Source organism: Pleurodeles waltl, chromosome 7 (genome assembly GCF_031143425.1).
Source record: "Pleurodeles waltl isolate 20211129_DDA chromosome 7, aPleWal1.hap1.20221129, whole genome shotgun sequence".
Lineage (NCBI taxonomy): Eukaryota > Metazoa > Chordata > Amphibia > Caudata > Salamandridae > Pleurodeles > Pleurodeles waltl.
Window position 1 is genome coordinate 11,127,365 of NC_090446.1, and position 18,317 is coordinate 11,145,681.

The 18,317-nt window shown below is 49.9% G+C and overlaps 18 non-coding genes across 18 annotated transcripts; all 18 read left to right on the top strand.

Annotated features, from left to right (window-relative positions):
* Positions 1-1,655: 1,655 nt before the first annotated feature.
* Positions 1,656-1,737, top strand: TRNAS-AGA (transfer RNA serine (anticodon AGA)). The gene has a single exon. It is a non-coding gene; the product is annotated as a tRNA-Ser (tRNA).
* Positions 1,738-1,959: 222 nt separating this feature from the next.
* On the top strand, positions 1,960-2,041 carry TRNAS-UGA (transfer RNA serine (anticodon UGA)). Its single transcript has one exon. It is a non-coding gene; the product is annotated as a tRNA-Ser (tRNA).
* Positions 2,042-2,611: 570 nt separating this feature from the next.
* TRNAS-CGA (transfer RNA serine (anticodon CGA)) lies at positions 2,612-2,693 on the top strand. The gene has a single exon. It is a non-coding gene; the product is annotated as a tRNA-Ser (tRNA).
* A 1,852-nt stretch (positions 2,694-4,545) lies between these two features.
* On the top strand, positions 4,546-4,627 carry TRNAS-AGA (transfer RNA serine (anticodon AGA)). Its single transcript has one exon. It is a non-coding gene; the product is annotated as a tRNA-Ser (tRNA).
* Positions 4,628-4,849: 222 nt separating this feature from the next.
* Positions 4,850-4,931, top strand: TRNAS-UGA (transfer RNA serine (anticodon UGA)). Its single transcript has one exon. It is a non-coding gene; the product is annotated as a tRNA-Ser (tRNA).
* Positions 4,932-5,501: 570 nt separating this feature from the next.
* TRNAS-CGA (transfer RNA serine (anticodon CGA)) lies at positions 5,502-5,583 on the top strand. Its single transcript has one exon. It is a non-coding gene; the product is annotated as a tRNA-Ser (tRNA).
* Positions 5,584-7,435: 1,852 nt separating this feature from the next.
* On the top strand, positions 7,436-7,517 carry TRNAS-AGA (transfer RNA serine (anticodon AGA)). The gene has a single exon. It is a non-coding gene; the product is annotated as a tRNA-Ser (tRNA).
* Positions 7,518-7,739: 222 nt separating this feature from the next.
* On the top strand, positions 7,740-7,821 carry TRNAS-UGA (transfer RNA serine (anticodon UGA)). Its single transcript has one exon. It is a non-coding gene; the product is annotated as a tRNA-Ser (tRNA).
* A 570-nt stretch (positions 7,822-8,391) lies between these two features.
* TRNAS-CGA (transfer RNA serine (anticodon CGA)) lies at positions 8,392-8,473 on the top strand. Its single transcript has one exon. It is a non-coding gene; the product is annotated as a tRNA-Ser (tRNA).
* A 1,852-nt stretch (positions 8,474-10,325) lies between these two features.
* Positions 10,326-10,407, top strand: TRNAS-AGA (transfer RNA serine (anticodon AGA)). The gene has a single exon. It is a non-coding gene; the product is annotated as a tRNA-Ser (tRNA).
* A 222-nt stretch (positions 10,408-10,629) lies between these two features.
* On the top strand, positions 10,630-10,711 carry TRNAS-UGA (transfer RNA serine (anticodon UGA)). Its single transcript has one exon. It is a non-coding gene; the product is annotated as a tRNA-Ser (tRNA).
* A 570-nt stretch (positions 10,712-11,281) lies between these two features.
* TRNAS-CGA (transfer RNA serine (anticodon CGA)) lies at positions 11,282-11,363 on the top strand. Its single transcript has one exon. It is a non-coding gene; the product is annotated as a tRNA-Ser (tRNA).
* A 1,862-nt stretch (positions 11,364-13,225) lies between these two features.
* TRNAS-AGA (transfer RNA serine (anticodon AGA)) lies at positions 13,226-13,307 on the top strand. The gene has a single exon. It is a non-coding gene; the product is annotated as a tRNA-Ser (tRNA).
* A 222-nt stretch (positions 13,308-13,529) lies between these two features.
* Positions 13,530-13,611, top strand: TRNAS-UGA (transfer RNA serine (anticodon UGA)). Its single transcript has one exon. It is a non-coding gene; the product is annotated as a tRNA-Ser (tRNA).
* A 570-nt stretch (positions 13,612-14,181) lies between these two features.
* TRNAS-CGA (transfer RNA serine (anticodon CGA)) lies at positions 14,182-14,263 on the top strand. Its single transcript has one exon. It is a non-coding gene; the product is annotated as a tRNA-Ser (tRNA).
* A 1,852-nt stretch (positions 14,264-16,115) lies between these two features.
* On the top strand, positions 16,116-16,197 carry TRNAS-AGA (transfer RNA serine (anticodon AGA)). The gene has a single exon. It is a non-coding gene; the product is annotated as a tRNA-Ser (tRNA).
* A 222-nt stretch (positions 16,198-16,419) lies between these two features.
* On the top strand, positions 16,420-16,501 carry TRNAS-UGA (transfer RNA serine (anticodon UGA)). The gene has a single exon. It is a non-coding gene; the product is annotated as a tRNA-Ser (tRNA).
* A 570-nt stretch (positions 16,502-17,071) lies between these two features.
* On the top strand, positions 17,072-17,153 carry TRNAS-CGA (transfer RNA serine (anticodon CGA)). The gene has a single exon. It is a non-coding gene; the product is annotated as a tRNA-Ser (tRNA).
* Positions 17,154-18,317: the final 1,164 nt, after the last annotated feature.

Here is an 18,317-nt window from a genome sequence, read left to right on the forward strand (position 1 = left end):
GGGGAGCTGCAGAGAAGCCTTGCCTGTGCTTTTCGAGCCTGCTGTCTGGGGTGAGTGCCTGGATAAATTGTTGTTGGGAAGGACAAGGCAGCTAGCTCCTCTACAGGGGTCAATTTAGGAGGTTGGTGGGAAGCACAGGAAGGGGCAGGAAGGAAGCTCTCTGCTGTTGCTTCTCGGCCTAGGCAGAGCTGCAGGTGTGGTTAAAAAGGATTGGCGTTTGGCCAGGTCCCAGACCACAGTGCAACCTAGGGCAACAAGAGAGGTGAGGCTACTGAGGCCCTTACCCTGAGCCTTCTGACCCCACCGCCCCTTTGGCCCCGATCGGCCCCGATCGGCCAAAACCTCTCTATAAGGGCTAAAGGTGATTATTATATATGCCTGAGTAACTTAGGGTCCCTCGCATAAATGGACTCCTGCTGAAGGAGCTCGCCTTTGCTTTGGGACTGGCCCAACACGGCCTTGCTCTCCTCAACAAACCTGCCACCAGCCAGGAGGCTGAATGGCTTGCAGAAGGACACTCCCAGGTATGCCCAAGCACTTCATTTGCATAGAGACTACCCTCTCTTGGGCCCGCCTCCACTCACCTATTAAGTAATGTGGCTAGAATATCAAGACAGAAAGAGGAGCAGGGCCTGACAGCCTTTCAAAGGCTCAACTGAGGTGCTGGGCTGACGGCTGGGATCACCAAAGCCTGGGATGACTCCAATATGGAAGCAGAAGCCTTAGGGCAAACAAAGGTCAGCAGTTGATGTGCTGTAAAGAAGAAGGGCTGCAGAGGGCCTCAGCAAAGCCTTCGGAATACTTGTGGATTGGCAGGAGTGCCTATATTTGTTTTTTGAGAAGCACCTTGCCAGTGCAAAGGATTGCTGAGGAAGAGGAAGGAGCAGAGCGGAATGACTGGAGCCAGTGAGGTTGCCTGTGAAGACATGAAGGGCTATGTTGAAAGGGGCACCGCTTGCAGAGCCAAGTAGTCGTTACCAAGTGGTTAAGGCGATGGACTAGATATCATTTGGCGTCTCCACGAGTATGTTCAAATCCTGCCGACTACGTCAGATGACATTTTTGGGATTCCTCTTCAGGGCCTCCTGCGTGGGAGAACAAGGGAGCAGCCTCTATGCAAAGCAGTCAGTAAAACAGAATATGAAGCAAAGACCATTAAAGCCACAGAAGAAAGATATGAACCCAGGCCAAATGCATCCTGCTCCCCCTCCCTCACCTGTCAGGCACTAGTCTGCAGAGAAACTGAACACGCCCACTCTCCTCCAAGGAGAATTCAGCTCAGGAAACGCCTAGCCACAGGCCCTAGATTGGACGAGGCACTTCTTTTCATACCTGTAAAGACCAACCCGTCTCTCTGTGGAGTCCATTCATGGCCTCCAAGACAGAAGTTTTGCCATGGTGCCTATCGTGGCTGCCATCTCCCTGACGTTAAAGCTACCACCTCTTCCGGCCTGATTTTTTTCCCCCGTCTCAAAACATGAACATACAAGGAGTGCTAATTTCACATGCATGCCTGCTTTTAGCTTGAGACGCTTTAGAAAGTCTTCTGTGGAATAGGAATGATGTATAGGAGAGCAGGGAAAATGGTCCAGTGAACGGAAAGAAAAAAGACTACGGATGGAGGTAAAGTGCCCTGTTGAGATTCACTTGTGTGGGTAGTTGTGGCCGAGTGGTTAAGGCGATGGACTAGAAATCCATTGGGGTATCCCCGCGCAGGTTCGAATCCTGCCAACTACGCTGTCCCTTTTGTGAACAGTATTTTCCCATAATTCTTTGAAATACCTTCTGGCATAAATGCGGGCTCCAAAAGCAGGACTAATAGGGTCAGCGGCCTGGGAGGGCTCAAACTTTTGCCATTGTGGCCTTCCTCTCTAGAAAAGGACTGCTTCTGTCCAGAGGCTAGACCGCCAGCAGAAATAGAAACGAGCTACGTTGAAAATGGACCATAGCTTTAAGCAAGTAGTCGTGGCCGAGTGGTTAAGGCGATGGACTTGAAATCCATTGGGGTCTCCCCGCGTAGGTTCAAATGCTGCCGACTACGTGCTACTTCACCTTTGGTGATATTTTATACTTCATATTAAATGGCATCTGCACAAGCAGGCCGAATATAGCTATCACTCTCAATAGAGCTAAGGAAGGCGAAACACTGGGCAGGGAATGGGATCAAAAGAGTGGCCGGAGAAGGCATGAGACTACCTGTCTGGCACTCCTGCCACTTGTGCACCCCAGCTGTCGAGAAGACACATGTCGAGTAATAGCCAAGGAGATTGGGAAAGAACTTCAGTTATCATCTCGCCAGTAAGTTCCATCTGAGGTATCAGATGCATGAAGGAAGTAGCCTTATTGGGGCGTCTGACAGTGTCATTATTTTCCTAAAGTGTCATAACTGCATTCTTTTACAACCTCCTTTTTGCTTTTCTCTGGCCAGGAACATGAACTTTATAATAGTGCCTTTGAGTCACGTCAGTATGCAGGTATGGACCGAGTGTATTTTTTGCAGTAGAACGGATAGGCAAAGATGGGAAGGCAGTGGAGCAGAGTGAACTGAGGGAAAGAAAAAGACTGCTGTGAGAGTGAGAACCTCAGCTTAAGTGGCAGCCACCCCTCGTGAGTAGTTGTGGCCGAGTGGTTAAGGCGATGGACTCGAAATCCATTGGGGTGTCCCCGCGCAGGTTCAAATCCTGCCGACTACGTCGGTGCTCTTTCACAATGATGTGTTAGGTTTTTCCTTGGATGCCTCCTTTCCCAGGAATAAGCATGTATTATTCAACAACGTTGAGAGCACAGGTAAAACAAAGACAAGAATGTGAAACAATGCACTGTGCAATGCCAGCATGAAAACTCTCAAGGAGTACGCTGCCCAGGCCTACAGCTTCTCAGACACTGTATCTGTCTATTTTGGGGAGCTGCAGAGAAGCCTTGCCTGTGCTTTTCGAGCCTGCTGTCTGGGGTGAGTGCCTGGATAAATTGTTGTTGGGAAGGACAAGGCAGCTAGCTCCTCTACAGGGGTCAATTTAGGAGGTTGGTGGGAAGCACAGGAAGGGGCAGGAAGGAAGCTCTCTGCTGTTGCTTCTCGGCCTAGGCAGAGCTGCAGGTGTGGTTAAAAAGGATTGGCGTTTGGCCAGGTCCCAGACCACAGTGCAACCTAGGGCAACAAGAGAGGTGAGGCTACTGAGGCCCTTACCCTGAGCCTTCTGACCCCACCGCCCCTTTGGCCCCGATCGGCCAAAACCTCTCTATAAGGGCTAAAGGTGATTATTATATATGCCTGAGTAACTTAGGGTCCCTCGCATAAATGGACTCCTGCTGAAGGAGCTCGCCTTTGCTTTGGGACTGGCCCAACACGGCCTTGCTCTCCTCAACAAACCTGCCACCAGCCAGGAGGCTGAATGGCTTGCAGAAGGACACTCCCAGGTATGCCCAAGCACTTCATTTGCATAGAGACTACCCTCTCTTGGGCCCGCCTCCACTCACCTATTAAGTAATGTGGCTAGAATATCAAGACAGAAAGAGGAGCAGGGCCTGACAGCCTTTCAAAGGCTCAACTGAGGTGCTGGGCTGACGGCTGGGATCACCAAAGCCTGGGATGACTCCAATATGGAAGCAGAAGCCTTAGGGCAAACAAAGGTCAGCAGTTGATGTGCTGTAAAGAAGAAGGGCTGCAGAGGGCCTCAGCAAAGCCTTCGGAATACTTGTGGATTGGCAGGAGTGCCTATATTTGTTTTTTGAGAAGCACCTTGCCAGTGCAAAGGATTGCTGAGGAAGAGGAAGGAGCAGAGCGGAATGACTGGAGCCAGTGAGGTTGCCTGTGAAGAGATGAAGGGCTATGTTGAAAGGGGCACCGCTTGCAGAGCCAAGTAGTCGTTACCAAGTGGTTAAGGCGATGGACTAGATATCATTTGGCGTCTCCACGAGTATGTTCAAATCCTGCCGACTACGTCAGATGACATTTTTGGGATTCCTCTTCAGGGCCTCCTGCGTGGGAGAACAAGGGAGCAGACTCTATGCAAAGCAGTCAGTAAAACAGAATATGAAGCAAAGACCATTAAAGCCACAGAAGAAAGATATGAACCCAGGCCAAATGCATCCTGCTCCCCCTCCCTCACCTGTCAGGCACTAGTCTGCAGAGAAACTGAACACGCCCACTCTCCTCCAAGGAGAATTCAGCTCAGGAAACGCCTAGCCACAGGCCCTAGATTGGACGAGGCACTTCTTTTCATACCTGTAAAGACCAACCCGTCTCTCTGTGGAGTCCATTCATGGCCTCCAAGACAGAAGTTTTGCCATGGTGCCTATCGTGGCTGCCATCTCCCTGACGTTAAAGCTACCACCTCTTCCGGCCTGATTTTTTTCCCCCGTCTCAAAACATGAACATACAAGGAGTGCTAATTTCACATGCATGCCTGCTTTTAGCTTGAGACGCTTTAGAAAGTCTTCTGTGGAATAGGAATGATGTATAGGAGAGCAGGGAAAATGGTCCAGTGAACGGAAAGAAAAAAGACTACGGATGGAGGTAAAGTGCCCTGTTGAGATTCACTTGTGTGGGTAGTTGTGGCCGAGTGGTTAAGGCGATGGACTAGAAATCCATTGGGGTATCCCCGCGCAGGTTCGAATCCTGCCAACTACGCTGTCCCTTTTGTGAACAGTATTTTCCCATAATTCTTTGAAATACCTTCTGGCATAAATGCGGGCTCCAAAAGCAGGACTAATAGGGTCAGCGGCCTGGGAGGGCTCAAACTTTTGCCATTGTGGCCTTCCTCTCTAGAAAAGGACTGCTTCTGTCCAGAGGCTAGACCGCCAGCAGAAATAGAAACGAGCTACGTTGAAAATGGACCATAGCTTTAAGCAAGTAGTCGTGGCCGAGTGGTTAAGGCGATGGACTTGAAATCCATTGGGGTCTCCCCGCGTAGGTTCAAATGCTGCCGACTACGTGCTACTTCACCTTTGGTGATATTTTATACTTCATATTAAATGGCATCTGCACAAGCAGGCCGAATATAGCTATCACTCTCAATAGAGCTAAGGAAGGCGAAACACTGGGCAGGGAATGGGATCAAAAGAGTGGCCGGAGAAGGCATGAGACTACCTGTCTGGCACTCCTGCCACTTGTGCACCCCAGCTGTCGAGAAGACACATGTCGAGTAATAGCCAAGGAGATTGGGAAAGAACTTCAGTTATCATCTCGCCAGTAAGTTCCATCTGAGGTATCAGATGCATGAAGGAAGTAGCCTTATTGGGGCGTCTGACAGTGTCATTATTTTCCTAAAGTGTCATAACTGCATTCTTTTACAACCTCCTTTTTGCTTTTCTCTGGCCAGGAACATGAACTTTATAATAGTGCCTTTGAGTCACGTCAGTATGCAGGTATGGACCGAGTGTATTTTTTGCAGTAGAACGGATAGGCAAAGATGGGAAGGCAGTGGAGCAGAGTGAACTGAGGGAAAGAAAAAGACTGCTGTGAGAGTGAGAACCTCAGCTTAAGTGGCAGCCACCCCTCGTGAGTAGTTGTGGCCGAGTGGTTAAGGCGATGGACTCGAAATCCATTGGGGTGTCCCCGCGCAGGTTCAAATCCTGCCGACTACGTCGGTGCTCTTTCACAATGATGTGTTAGGTTTTTCCTTGGATGCCTCCTTTCCCAGGAATAAGCATGTATTATTCAACAACGTTGAGAGCACAGGTAAAACAAAGACAAGAATGTGAAACAATGCACTGTGCAATGCCAGCATGAAAACTCTCAAGGAGTACGCTGCCCAGGCCTACAGCTTCTCAGACACTGTATCTGTCTATTTTGGGGAGCTGCAGAGAAGCCTTGCCTGTGCTTTTCGAGCCTGCTGTCTGGGGTGAGTGCCTGGATAAATTGTTGTTGGGAAGGACAAGGCAGCTAGCTCCTCTACAGGGGTCAATTTAGGAGGTTGGTGGGAAGCACAGGAAGGGGCAGGAAGGAAGCTCTCTGCTGTTGCTTCTCGGCCTAGGCAGAGCTGCAGGTGTGGTTAAAAAGGATTGGCGTTTGGCCAGGTCCCAGACCACAGTGCAACCTAGGGCAACAAGAGAGGTGAGGCTACTGAGGCCCTTACCCTGAGCCTTCTGACCCCACCGCCCCTTTGGCCCCGATCGGCCAAAACCTCTCTATAAGGGCTAAAGGTGATTATTATATATGCCTGAGTAACTTAGGGTCCCTCGCATAAATGGACTCCTGCTGAAGGAGCTCGCCTTTGCTTTGGGACTGGCCCAACACGGCCTTGCTCTCCTCAACAAACCTGCCACCAGCCAGGAGGCTGAATGGCTTGCAGAAGGACACTCCCAGGTATGCCCAAGCACTTCATTTGCATAGAGACTACCCTCTCTTGGGCCCGCCTCCACTCACCTATTAAGTAATGTGGCTAGAATATCAAGACAGAAAGAGGAGCAGGGCCTGACAGCCTTTCAAAGGCTCAACTGAGGTGCTGGGCTGACGGCTGGGATCACCAAAGCCTGGGATGACTCCAATATGGAAGCAGAAGCCTTAGGGCAAACAAAGGTCAGCAGTTGATGTGCTGTAAAGAAGAAGGGCTGCAGAGGGCCTCAGCAAAGCCTTCGGAATACTTGTGGATTGGCAGGAGTGCCTATATTTGTTTTTTGAGAAGCACCTTGCCAGTGCAAAGGATTGCTGAGGAAGAGGAAGGAGCAGAGCGGAATGACTGGAGCCAGTGAGGTTGCCTGTGAAGAGATGAAGGGCTATGTTGAAAGGGGCACCGCTTGCAGAGCCAAGTAGTCGTTACCAAGTGGTTAAGGCGATGGACTAGATATCATTTGGCGTCTCCACGAGTATGTTCAAATCCTGCCGACTACGTCAGATGACATTTTTGGGATTCCTCTTCAGGGCCTCCTGCGTGGGAGAACAAGGGAGCAGCCTCTATGCAAAGCAGTCAGTAAAACAGAATATGAAGCAAAGACCATTAAAGCCACAGAAGAAAGATATGAACCCAGGCCAAATGCATCCTGCTCCCCCTCCCTCACCTGTCAGGCACTAGTCTGCAGAGAAACTGAACACGCCCACTCTCCTCCAAGGAGAATTCAGCTCAGGAAACGCCTAGCCACAGGCCCTAGATTGGACGAGGCACTTCTTTTCATACCTGTAAAGACCAACCCGTCTCTCTGTGGAGTCCATTCATGGCCTCCAAGACAGAAGTTTTGCCATGGTGCCTATCGTGGCTGCCATCTCCCTGACGTTAAAGCTACCACCTCTTCCGGCCTGATTTTTTTCCCCCGTCTCAAAACATGAACATACAAGGAGTGCTAATTTCACATGCATGCCTGCTTTTAGCTTGAGACGCTTTAGAAAGTCTTCTGTGGAATAGGAATGATGTATAGGAGAGCAGGGAAAATGGTCCAGTGAACGGAAAGAAAAAAGACTACGGATGGAGGTAAAGTGCCCTGTTGAGATTCACTTGTGTGGGTAGTTGTGGCAGAGTGGTTAAGGCGATGGACTAGAAATCCATTGGGGTATCCCCGCGCAGGTTCGAATCCTGCCAACTACGCTGTCCCTTTTGTGAACAGTATTTTCCCATAATTCTCTGAAATACCTTCTGGCATAAATGCGGGCTCCAAAAGCAGGACTAATAGGGTCAGCGGCCTGGGAGGGCTCAAACTTTTGCCATTGTGGCCTTCCTCTCTAGAAAAGGACTGCTTCTGTCCAGAGGCTAGACCGCCAGCAGAAATAGAAACGAGCTACGTTGAAAATGGACCATAGCTTTAAGCAAGTAGTCGTGGCCGAGTGGTTAAGGCGATGGACTTGAAATCCATTGGGGTCTCCCCGCGTAGGTTCAAATCCTGCCGACTACGTGCTACTTCACCTTTGGTGATATTTTATACTTCATATTAAATGGCATCTGCACAAGCAGGCCGAATATAGCTATCACTCTCAATAGAGCTAAGGAAGGCGAAACACTGGGCAGGGAATGGGATCAAAAGAGTGGCCGGAGAAGGCATGAGACTACCTGTCTGGCACTCCTGCCACTTGTGCACCCCAGCTGTCGAGAAGACACATGTCGAGTAATAGCCAAGGAGATTGGGAAAGAACTTCAGTTATCATCTCGCCAGTAAGTTCCATCTGAGGTATCAGATGCATGAAGGAAGTAGCCTTATTGGGGCGTCTGACAGTGTCATTATTTTCCTAAAGTGTCATAACTGCATTCTTTTACAACCTCCTTTTTGCTTTTCTCTGGCCAGGAACATGAACTTTATAATAGTGCCTTTGAGTCACGTCAGTATGCAGGTATGGACCGAGTGTATTTTTTGCAGTAGAACGGATAGGCAAAGATGGGAAGGCAGTGGAGCAGAGTGAACTGAGGGAAAGAAAAAGACTGCTGTGAGAGTGAGAACCTCAGCTTAAGTGGCAGCCACCCCTCGTGAGTAGTCGTGGCCGAGTGGTTAAGGCGATGGACTCGAAATCCATTGGGGTGTCCCCGCGCAGGTTCAAATCCTGCCGACTACGTCGGTGCTCTTTCACAATGATGTGTTAGGTTTTTCCTTGGATGCCTCCTTTCCCAGGAATAAGCATGTATTATTCAACAACGTTGAGAGCACAGGTAAAACAAAGACAAGAATGTGAAACAATGCACTGTGCAATGCCAGCATGAAAACTCTCAAGGAGTACGCTGCCCAGGCCTACAGCTTCTCAGACACTGTATCTGTCTATTTTGGGGAGCTGCAGAGAAGCCTTGCCTGTGCTTTTCGAGCCTGCTGTCTGGGGTGAGTGCCTGGATAAATTGTTGTTGGGAAGGACAAGGCAGCTAGCTCCTCTACAGGGGTCAATTTAGGAGGTTGGTGGGAAGCACAGGAAGGGGCAGGAAGGAAGCTCTCTGCTGTTGCTTCTCGGCCTAGGCAGAGCTGCAGGTGTGGTTAAAAAGGATTGGCGTTTGGCCAGGTCCCAGACCACAGTGCAACCTAGGGCAACAAGAGAGGTGAGGCTACTGAGGCCCTTACCCTGAGCCTTCTGACCCCACCGCCCCTTTGGCCCCGATCGGCCAAAACCTCTCTATAAGGGCTAAAGGTGATTATTATATATGCCTGAGTAACTTAGGGTCCCTCGCATAAATGGACTCCTGCTGAAGGAGCTCGCCTTTGCTTTGGGACTGGCCCAACACGGCCTTGCTCTCCTCAACAAACCTGCCACCAGCCAGGAGGCTGAATGGCTTGCAGAAGGACACTCCCAGGTATGCCCAAGCACTTCATTTGCATAGAGACTACCCTCTCTTGGGCCCGCCTCCACTCACCTATTAAGTAATGTGGCTAGAATATCAAGACAGAAAGAGGAGCAGGGCCTGACAGCCTTTCAAAGGCTCAACTGAGGTGCTGGGCTGACGGCTGGGATCACCAAAGCCTGGGATGACTCCAATATGGAAGCAGAAGCCTTAGGGCAAACAAAGGTCAGCAGTTGATGTGCTGTAAAGAAGAAGGGCTGCAGAGGGCCTCAGCAAAGCCTTCGGAATACTTGTGGATTGGCAGGAGTGCCTATATTTGTTTTTTGAGAAGCACCTTGCCAGTGCAAAGGATTGCTGAGGAAGAGGAAGGAGCAGAGCGGAATGACTGGAGCCAGTGAGGTTGCCTGTGAAGACATGAAGGGCTATGTTGAAAGGGGCACCGCTTGCAGAGCCAAGTAGTCGTTACCAAGTGGTTAAGGCGATGGACTAGATATCATTTGGCGTCTCCACGAGTATGTTCAAATCCTGCCGACTACGTCAGATGACATTTTTGGGATTCCTCTTCAGGGCCTCCTGCGTGGGAGAACAAGGGAGCAGCCTCTATGCAAAGCAGTCAGTAAAACAGAATATGAAGCAAAGACCATTAAAGCCACAGAAGAAAGATATGAACCCAGGCCAAATGCATCCTGCTCCCCCTCCCTCACCTGTCAGGCACTAGTCTGCAGAGAAACTGAACACGCCCACTCTCCTCCAAGGAGAATTCAGCTCAGGAAACGCCTAGCCACAGGCCCTAGATTGGACGAGGCACTTCTTTTCATACCTGTAAAGACCAACCCGTCTCTCTGTGGAGTCCATTCATGGCCTCCAAGACAGAAGTTTTGCCATGGTGCCTATCGTGGCTGCCATCTCCCTGACGTTAAAGCTACCACCTCTTCCGGCCTGATTTTTTTCCCCCGTCTCAAAACATGAACATACAAGGAGTGCTAATTTCACATGCATGCCTGCTTTTAGCTTGAGACGCTTTAGAAAGTCTTCTGTGGAATAGGAATGATGTATAGGAGAGCAGGGAAAATGGTCCAGTGAACGGAAAGAAAAAAGACTACGGATGGAGGTAAAGTGCCCTGTTGAGATTCACTTGTGTGGGTAGTTGTGGCCGAGTGGTTAAGGCGATGGACTAGAAATCCATTGGGGTATCCCCGCGCAGGTTCGAATCCTGCCAACTACGCTGTCCCTTTTGAGAACAGTATTTTCCCATAATTCTTTGAAATACCTTCTGGCATAAATGCGGGCTCCAAAAGCAGGACTAATAGGGTCAGCGGCCTGGGAGGGCTCAAACTTTTGCCATTGTGGCCTTCCTCTCTAGAAAAGGACTGCTTCTGTCCAGAGGCTAGACCGCCAGCAGAAATAGAAACGAGCTACGTTGAAAATGGACCATAGCTTTAAGCAAGTAGTCGTGGCCGAGTGGTTAAGGCGATGGACTTGAAATCCATTGGGGTCTCCCCGCGTAGGTTCAAATCCTGCCGACTACGTGCTACTTCACCTTTGGTGATATTTTATACTTCATATTAAATGGCATCTGCACAAGCAGGCCGAATATAGCTATCACTCTCAATAGAGCTAAGGAAGGCGAAACACTGGGCAGGGAATGGGATCAAAAGAGTGGCCGGAGAAGGCATGAGACTACCTGTCTGGCACTCCTGCCACTTGTGCACCCCAGCTGTCGAGAAGACACATGTCGAGTAATAGCCAAGGAGATTGGGAAAGAACTTCAGTTATCATCTCGCCAGTAAGTTCCATCTGAGGTATCAGATGCATGAAGGAAGTAGCCTTATTGGGGCGTCTGACAGTGTCATTATTTTCCTAAAGTGTCATAACTGCATTCTTTTACAACCTCCTTTTTGCTTTTCTCTGGCCAGGAACATGAACTTTATAATAGTGCCTTTGAGTCACGTCAGTATGCAGGTATGGACCGAGTGTATTTTTTGCAGTAGAACGGATAGGCAAAGATGGGAAGGCAGTGGAGCAGAGTGAACTGAGGGAAAGAAAAAGACTGCTGTGAGAGTGAGAACCTCAGCTTAAGTGGCAGCCACCCCTCGTGAGTAGTCGTGGCCGAGTGGTTAAGGCGATGGACTCGAAATCCATTGGGGTGTCCCCGCGCAGGTTCAAATCCTGCCGACTACGTCGGTGCTCTTTCACAATGATGTGTTAGGTTTTTCCTTGGATGCCTCCTTTCCCAGGAATAAGCATGTATTATTCAACAACGTTGAGAGCACAGGTAAAACAAAGACAAGAATGTGAAACAATGCACTGTGCAATGCCAGCATGAAAACTCTCAAGGAGTACGCTGCCCAGGCCTACAGCTTCTCAGACACTGTATCTGTCTATTTTGGGGAGCTGCAGAGAAGCCTTGCCTGTGCTTTTCGAGCCTGCTGTCTGGGGTGAGTGCCTGGATAAATTGTTGTTGGGAAGGACAAGGCAGCTAGCTCCTCTACAGGGGTCAATTTAGGAGGTTGGTGGGAAGCACAGGAAGGGGCAGGAAGGAAGCTCTCTGCTGTTGCTTCTCGGCCTAGGCAGAGCTGCAGGTGTGGTTAAAAAGGATTGGCGTTTGGCCAGGTCCCAGACCACAGTGCAACCTAGGGCAACAAGAGAGGTGAGGCTACTGAGGCCCTTACCCTGAGCCTTCTGACCCCACCGCCCCTTTGGCCCCGATCGGCCACGATCGGCCAAAACCTCTCTATAAGGGCTAAAGGTGATTATTATATATGCCTGAGTAACTTAGGGTCCCTCGCATAAATGGACTCCTGCTGAAGGAGCTCGCCTTTGCTTTGGGACTGGCCCAACACGGCCTTGCTCTCCTCAACAAACCTGCCACCAGCCAGGAGGCTGAATGGCTTGCAGAAGGACACTCCCAGGTATGCCCAAGCACTTCATTTGCATAGAGACTACCCTCTCTTGGGCCCGCCTCCACTCACCTATTAAGTAATGTGGCTAGAATATCAAGACAGAAAGAGGAGCAGGGCCTGACAGCCTTTCAAAGGCTCAACTGAGGTGCTGGGCTGACGGCTGGGATCACCAAAGCCTGGGATGACTCCAATATGGAAGCAGAAGCCTTAGGGCAAACAAAGGTCAGCAGTTGATGTGCTGTAAAGAAGAAGGGCTGCAGAGGGCCTCAGCAAAGCCTTCGGAATACTTGTGGATTGGCAGGAGTGCCTATATTTGTTTTTTGAGAAGCACCTTGCCAGTGCAAAGGATTGCTGAGGAAGAGGAAGGAGCAGAGCGGAATGACTGGAGCCAGTGAGGTTGCCTGTGAAGACATGAAGGGCTATGTTGAAAGGGGCACCGCTTGCAGAGCCAAGTAGTCGTTACCAAGTGGTTAAGGCGATGGACTAGATATCATTTGGCGTCTCCACGAGTATGTTCAAATCCTGCCGACTACGTCAGATGACATTTTTGGGATTCCTCTTCAGGGCCTCCTGCGTGGGAGAACAAGGGAGCAGCCTCTATGCAAAGCAGTCAGTAAAACAGAATATGAAGCAAAGACCATTAAAGCCACAGAAGAAAGATATGAACCCAGGCCAAATGCATCCTGCTCCCCCTCCCTCACCTGTCAGGCACTAGTCTGCAGAGAAACTGAACACGCCCACTCTCCTCCAAGGAGAATTCAGCTCAGGAAACGCCTAGCCACAGGCCCTAGATTGGACGAGGCACTTCTTTTCATACCTGTAAAGACCAACCCGTCTCTCTGTGGAGTCCATTCATGGCCTCCAAGACAGAAGTTTTGCCATGGTGCCTATCGTGGCTGCCATCTCCCTGACGTTAAAGCTACCACCTCTTCCGGCCTGATTTTTTTCCCCCGTCTCAAAACATGAACATACAAGGAGTGCTAATTTCACATGCATGCCTGCTTTTAGCTTGAGACGCTTTAGAAAGTCTTCTGTGGAATAGGAATGATGTATAGGAGAGCAGGGAAAATGGTCCAGTGAACGGAAAGAAAAAAGACTACGGATGGAGGTAAAGTGCCCTGTTGAGATTCACTTGTGTGGGTAGTTGTGGCCGAGTGGTTAAGGCGATGGACTAGAAATCCATTGGGGTATCCCCGCGCAGGTTCGAATCCTGCCAACTACGCTGTCCCTTTTGTGAACAGTATTTTCCCATAATTCTTTGAAATACCTTCTGGCATAAATGCGGGCTCCAAAAGCAGGACTAATAGGGTCAGCGGCCTGGGAGGGCTCAAACTTTTGCCATTGTGGCCTTCCTCTCTAGAAAAGGACTGCTTCTGTCCAGAGGCTAGACCGCCAGCAGAAATAGAAACGAGCTACGTTGAAAATGGACCATAGCTTTAAGCAAGTAGTCGTGGCCGAGTGGTTAAGGCGATGGACTTGAAATCCATTGGGGTCTCCCCGCGTAGGTTCAAATGCTGCCGACTACGTGCTACTTCACCTTTGGTGATATTTTATACTTCATATTAAATGGCATCTGCACAAGCAGGCCGAATATAGCTATCACTCTCAATAGAGCTAAGGAAGGCGAAACACTGGGCAGGGAATGGGATCAAAAGAGTGGCCGGAGAAGGCATGAGACTACCTGTCTGGCACTCCTGCCACTTGTGCACCCCAGCTGTCGAGAAGACACATGTCGAGTAATAGCCAAGGAGATTGGGAAAGAACTTCAGTTATCATCTCGCCAGTAAGTTCCATCTGAGGTATCAGATGCATGAAGGAAGTAGCCTTATTGGGGCGTCTGACAGTGTCATTATTTTCCTAAAGTGTCATAACTGCATTCTTTTACAACCTCCTTTTTGCTTTTCTCTGGCCAGGAACATGAACTTTATAATAGTGCCTTTGAGTCACGTCAGTATGCAGGTATGGACCGAGTGTATTTTTTGCAGTAGAACGGATAGGCAAAGATGGGAAGGCAGTGGAGCAGAGTGAACTGAGGGAAAGAAAAAGACTGCTGTGAGAGTGAGAACCTCAGCTTAAGTGGCAGCCACCCCTCGTGAGTAGTCGTGGCCGAGTGGTTAAGGCGATGGACTCGAAATCCATTGGGGTGTCCCCGCGCAGGTTCAAATCCTGCCGACTACGTCGGTGCTCTTTCACAATGATGTGTTAGGTTTTTCCTTGGATGCCTCCTTTCCCAGGAATAAGCATGTATTATTCAACAACGTTGAGAGCACAGGTAAAACAAAGACAAGAATGTGAAACAATGCACTGTGCAATGCCAGCATGAAAACTCTCAAGGAGTACGCTGCCCAGGCCTACAGCTTCTCAGACACTGTATCTGTCTATTTTGGGGAGCTGCAGAGAAGCCTTGCCTGTGCTTTTCGAGCCTGCTGTCTGGGGTGAGTGCCTGGATAAATTGTTGTTGGGAAGGACAAGGCAGCTAGCTCCTCTACAGGGGTCAATTTAGGAGGTTGGTGGGAAGCACAGGAAGGGGCAGGAAGGAAGCTCTCTGCTGTTGCTTCTCGGCCTAGGCAGAGCTGCAGGTGTGGTTAAAAAGGATTGGCGTTTGGCCAGGTCCCAGACCACAGTGCAACCTAGGGCAACAAGAGAGGTGAGGCTACTGAGGCCCTTACCCTGAGCCTTCTGACCCCACCGCCCCTTTGGCCCCGATCGGCCAAAACCTCTCTATAAGGGCTAAAGGTGATTATTATATATGCCTGAGTAACTTAGGGTCCCTCGCATAAATGGACTCCTGCTGAAGGAGCTCGCCTTTGCTTTGGGACTGGCCCAACACGGCCTTGCTCTCCTCAACAAACCTGCCACCAGCCAGGAGGCTGAATGGCTTGCAGAAGGACACTCCCAGGTATGCCCAAGCACTTCATTTGCATAGAGACTACCCTCTCTTGGGCCCGCCTCCACTCACCTATTAAGTAATGTGGCTAGAATATCAAGACAGAAAGAGGAGCAGGGCCTGACAGCCTTTCAAAGGCTCAACTGAGGTGCTGGGCTGACGGCTGGGATCACCAAAGCCTGGGATGACTCCAATATGGAAGCAGAAGCCTTAGGGCAAACAAAGGTCAGCAGTTGATGTGCTGTAAAGAAGAAGGGCTGCAGAGGGCCTCAGCAAAGCCTTCGGAATACTTGTGGATTGGCAGGAGTGCCTATATTTGTTTTTTGAGAAGCACCTTGCCAGTGCAAAGGATTGCTGAGGAAGAGGAAGGAGCAGAGCGGAATGACTGGAGCCAGTGAGGTTGCCTGTGAAGACATGAAGGGCTATGTTGAAAGGGGCACCGCTTGCAGAGCCAAGTAGTCGTTACCAAGTGGTTAAGGCGATGGACTAGATATCATTTGGTGTCTCCACGAGTATGTTCAAATCCTGCCGACTACGTCAGATGACATTTTTGGGATTCCTCTTCAGGGCCTCCTGCGTGGGAGAACAAGGGAGCAGCCTCTATGCAAAGCAGTCAGTAAAACAGAATATGAAGCAAAGACCATTAAAGCCACAGAAGAAAGATATGAACCCAGGCCAAATGCATCCTGCTCCCCCTCCCTCACCTGTCAGGCACTAGTCTGCAGAGAAACTGAACACGCCCACTCTCCTCCAAGGAGAATTCAGCTCAGGAAACGCCTAGCCACAGGCCCTAGATTGGACGAGGCACTTCTTTTCATACCTGTAAAGACCAACCCGTCTCTCTGTGGAGTCCATTCATGGCCTCCAAGACAGAAGTTTTGCCATGGTGCCTATCGTGGCTGCCATCTCCCTGACGTTAAAGCTACCACCTCTTCCGGCCTGATTTTTTTCCCCCGTCTCAAAACATGAACATACAAGGAGTGCTAATTTCACATGCATGCCTGCTTTTAGCTTGAGACGCTTTAGAAAGTCTTCTGTGGAATAGGAATGATGTATAGGAGAGCAGGGAAAATGGTCCAGTGAACGGAAAGAAAAAAGACTACGGATGGAGGTAAAGTGCCCTGTTGAGATTCACTTGTGTGGGTAGTTGTGGCCGAGTGGTTAAGGCGATGGACTAGAAATCCATTGGGGTATCCCCGCGCAGGTTCGAATCCTGCCAACTACGCTGTCCCTTTTGTGAACAGTATTTTCCCATAATTCTTTGAAATACCTTCTGGCATAAATGCGGGCTCCAAAAGCAGGACTAATAGGGTCAGCGGCCTGGGAGGGCTCAAACTTTTGCCATTGTGGCCTTCCTCTCTAGAAAAGGACTGCTTCTGTCCAGAGGCTAGACCGCCAGCAGAAATAGAAACGAGCTACGTTGAAAATGGACCATAGCTTTAAGCAAGTAGTCGTGGCCGAGTGGTTAAGGCGATGGACTTGAAATCCATTGGGGTCTCCCCGCGTAGGTTCAAATGCTGCCGACTACGTGCTACTTCACCTTTGGTGATATTTTATACTTCATATTAAATGGCATCTGCACAAGCAGGCCGAATATAGCTATCACTCTCAATAGAGCTAAGGAAGGCGAAACACTGGGCAGGGAATGGGATCAAAAGAGTGGCCGGAGAAGGCATGAGACTACCTGTCTGGCACTCCTGCCACTTGTGCACCCCAGCTGTCGAGAAGACACATGTCGAGTAATAGCCAAGGAGATTGGGAAAGAACTTCAGTTATCATCTCGCCAGTAAGTTCCATCTGAGGTATCAGATGCATGAAGGAAGTAGCCTTATTGGGGCGTCTGACAGTGTCATTATTTTCCTAAAGTGTCATAACTGCATTCTTTTACAACCTCCTTTTTGCTTTTCTCTGGCCAGGAACATGAACTTTATAATAGTGCCTTTGAGTCACGTCAGTATGCAGGTATGGACCGAGTGTATTTTTTGCAGTAGAACGGATAGGCAAAGATGGGAAGGCAGTGGAGCAGAGTGAACTGAGGGAAAGAAAAAGACTGCTGTGAGAGTGAGAACCTCAGCTTAAGTGGCAGCCACCCCTCGTGAGTAGTCGTGGCCGAGTGGTTAAGGCGATGGACTCGAAATCCATTGGGGTGTCCCCGCGCAGGTTCAAATCCTGCCGACTACGTCGGTGCTCTTTCACAATGATGTGTTAGGTTTTTCCTTGGATGCCTCCTTTCCCAGGAATAAGCATGTATTATTCAACAACGTTGAGAGCACAGGTAAAACAAAGACAAGAATGTGAAACAATGCACTGTGCAATGCCAGCATGAAAACTCTCAAGGAGTACGCTGCCCAGGCCTACAGCTTCTCAGACACTGTATCTGTCTATTTTGGGGAGCTGCAGAGAAGCCTTGCCTGTGCTTTTCGAGCCTGCTGTCTGGGGTGAGTGCCTGGATAAATTGTTGTTGGGAAGGACAAGGCAGCTAGCTCCTCTACAGGGGTCAATTTAGGAGGTTGGTAAGAAGCACAGGAAGGGGCAGGAAGGAAGCTCTCTGCTGTTGCTTCTCGGCCTAGGCAGAGCTGCAGGTGTGGTTAAAAAGGATTGGCGTTTGGCCAGGTCCCAGACCACAGTGCAACCTAGGGCAACAAGAGAGGTGAGGCTACTGAGGCCCTTACCCTGAGCCTTCTGACCCCACCGCCCCTTTGGCCCCGATCGGCCAAAACCTCTCTATAAGGGCTAAAGGTGATTATTATATATGCCTGAGTAACTTAGGGTCCCTCGCATAAATGGACTCCTGCTGAAGGAGCTCGCCTCTGCTTTGGGACTGGCCCAACACGGCCTTGCTCTCCTCAACAAACCTGCCACCAGCCAGGAGGCTGAATGGCTTGCAGAAGGACACTCCCAGGTATGCCCAAGCACTTCATTTGCATAGAGACTACCCTCTCTTGGGCCCGCCTCCACTCACCTATTAAGTAATGTGGCTAGAATATCAAGACAGAAAGAGGAGCAGGGCCTGACAGCCTTTCAAAGGCTCAACTGAGGTGCTGGGCTGACGGCTGGGATCACCAAAGCCTGGGATGACTCCAATATGGAAGCAGAAGCCTTAGGGCAAACAAAGGTCAGCAGTTGATGTGCTGTAAAGAAGAAGGGCTGCAGAGGGCCTCAGCAAAGCCTTCGGAATACTTGTGGATTGGCAGGAGTGCCTATATTTGTTTTTTGAGAAGCACCTTGCCAGTGCAAAGGATTGCTGAGGAAGAGGAAGGAGCAGAGCGGAATGACTGGAGCCAGTGAGGTTGCCTGTGAAGACATGAAGGGCTATGTTGAAAGGGGCACCGCTTGCAGAGCCAA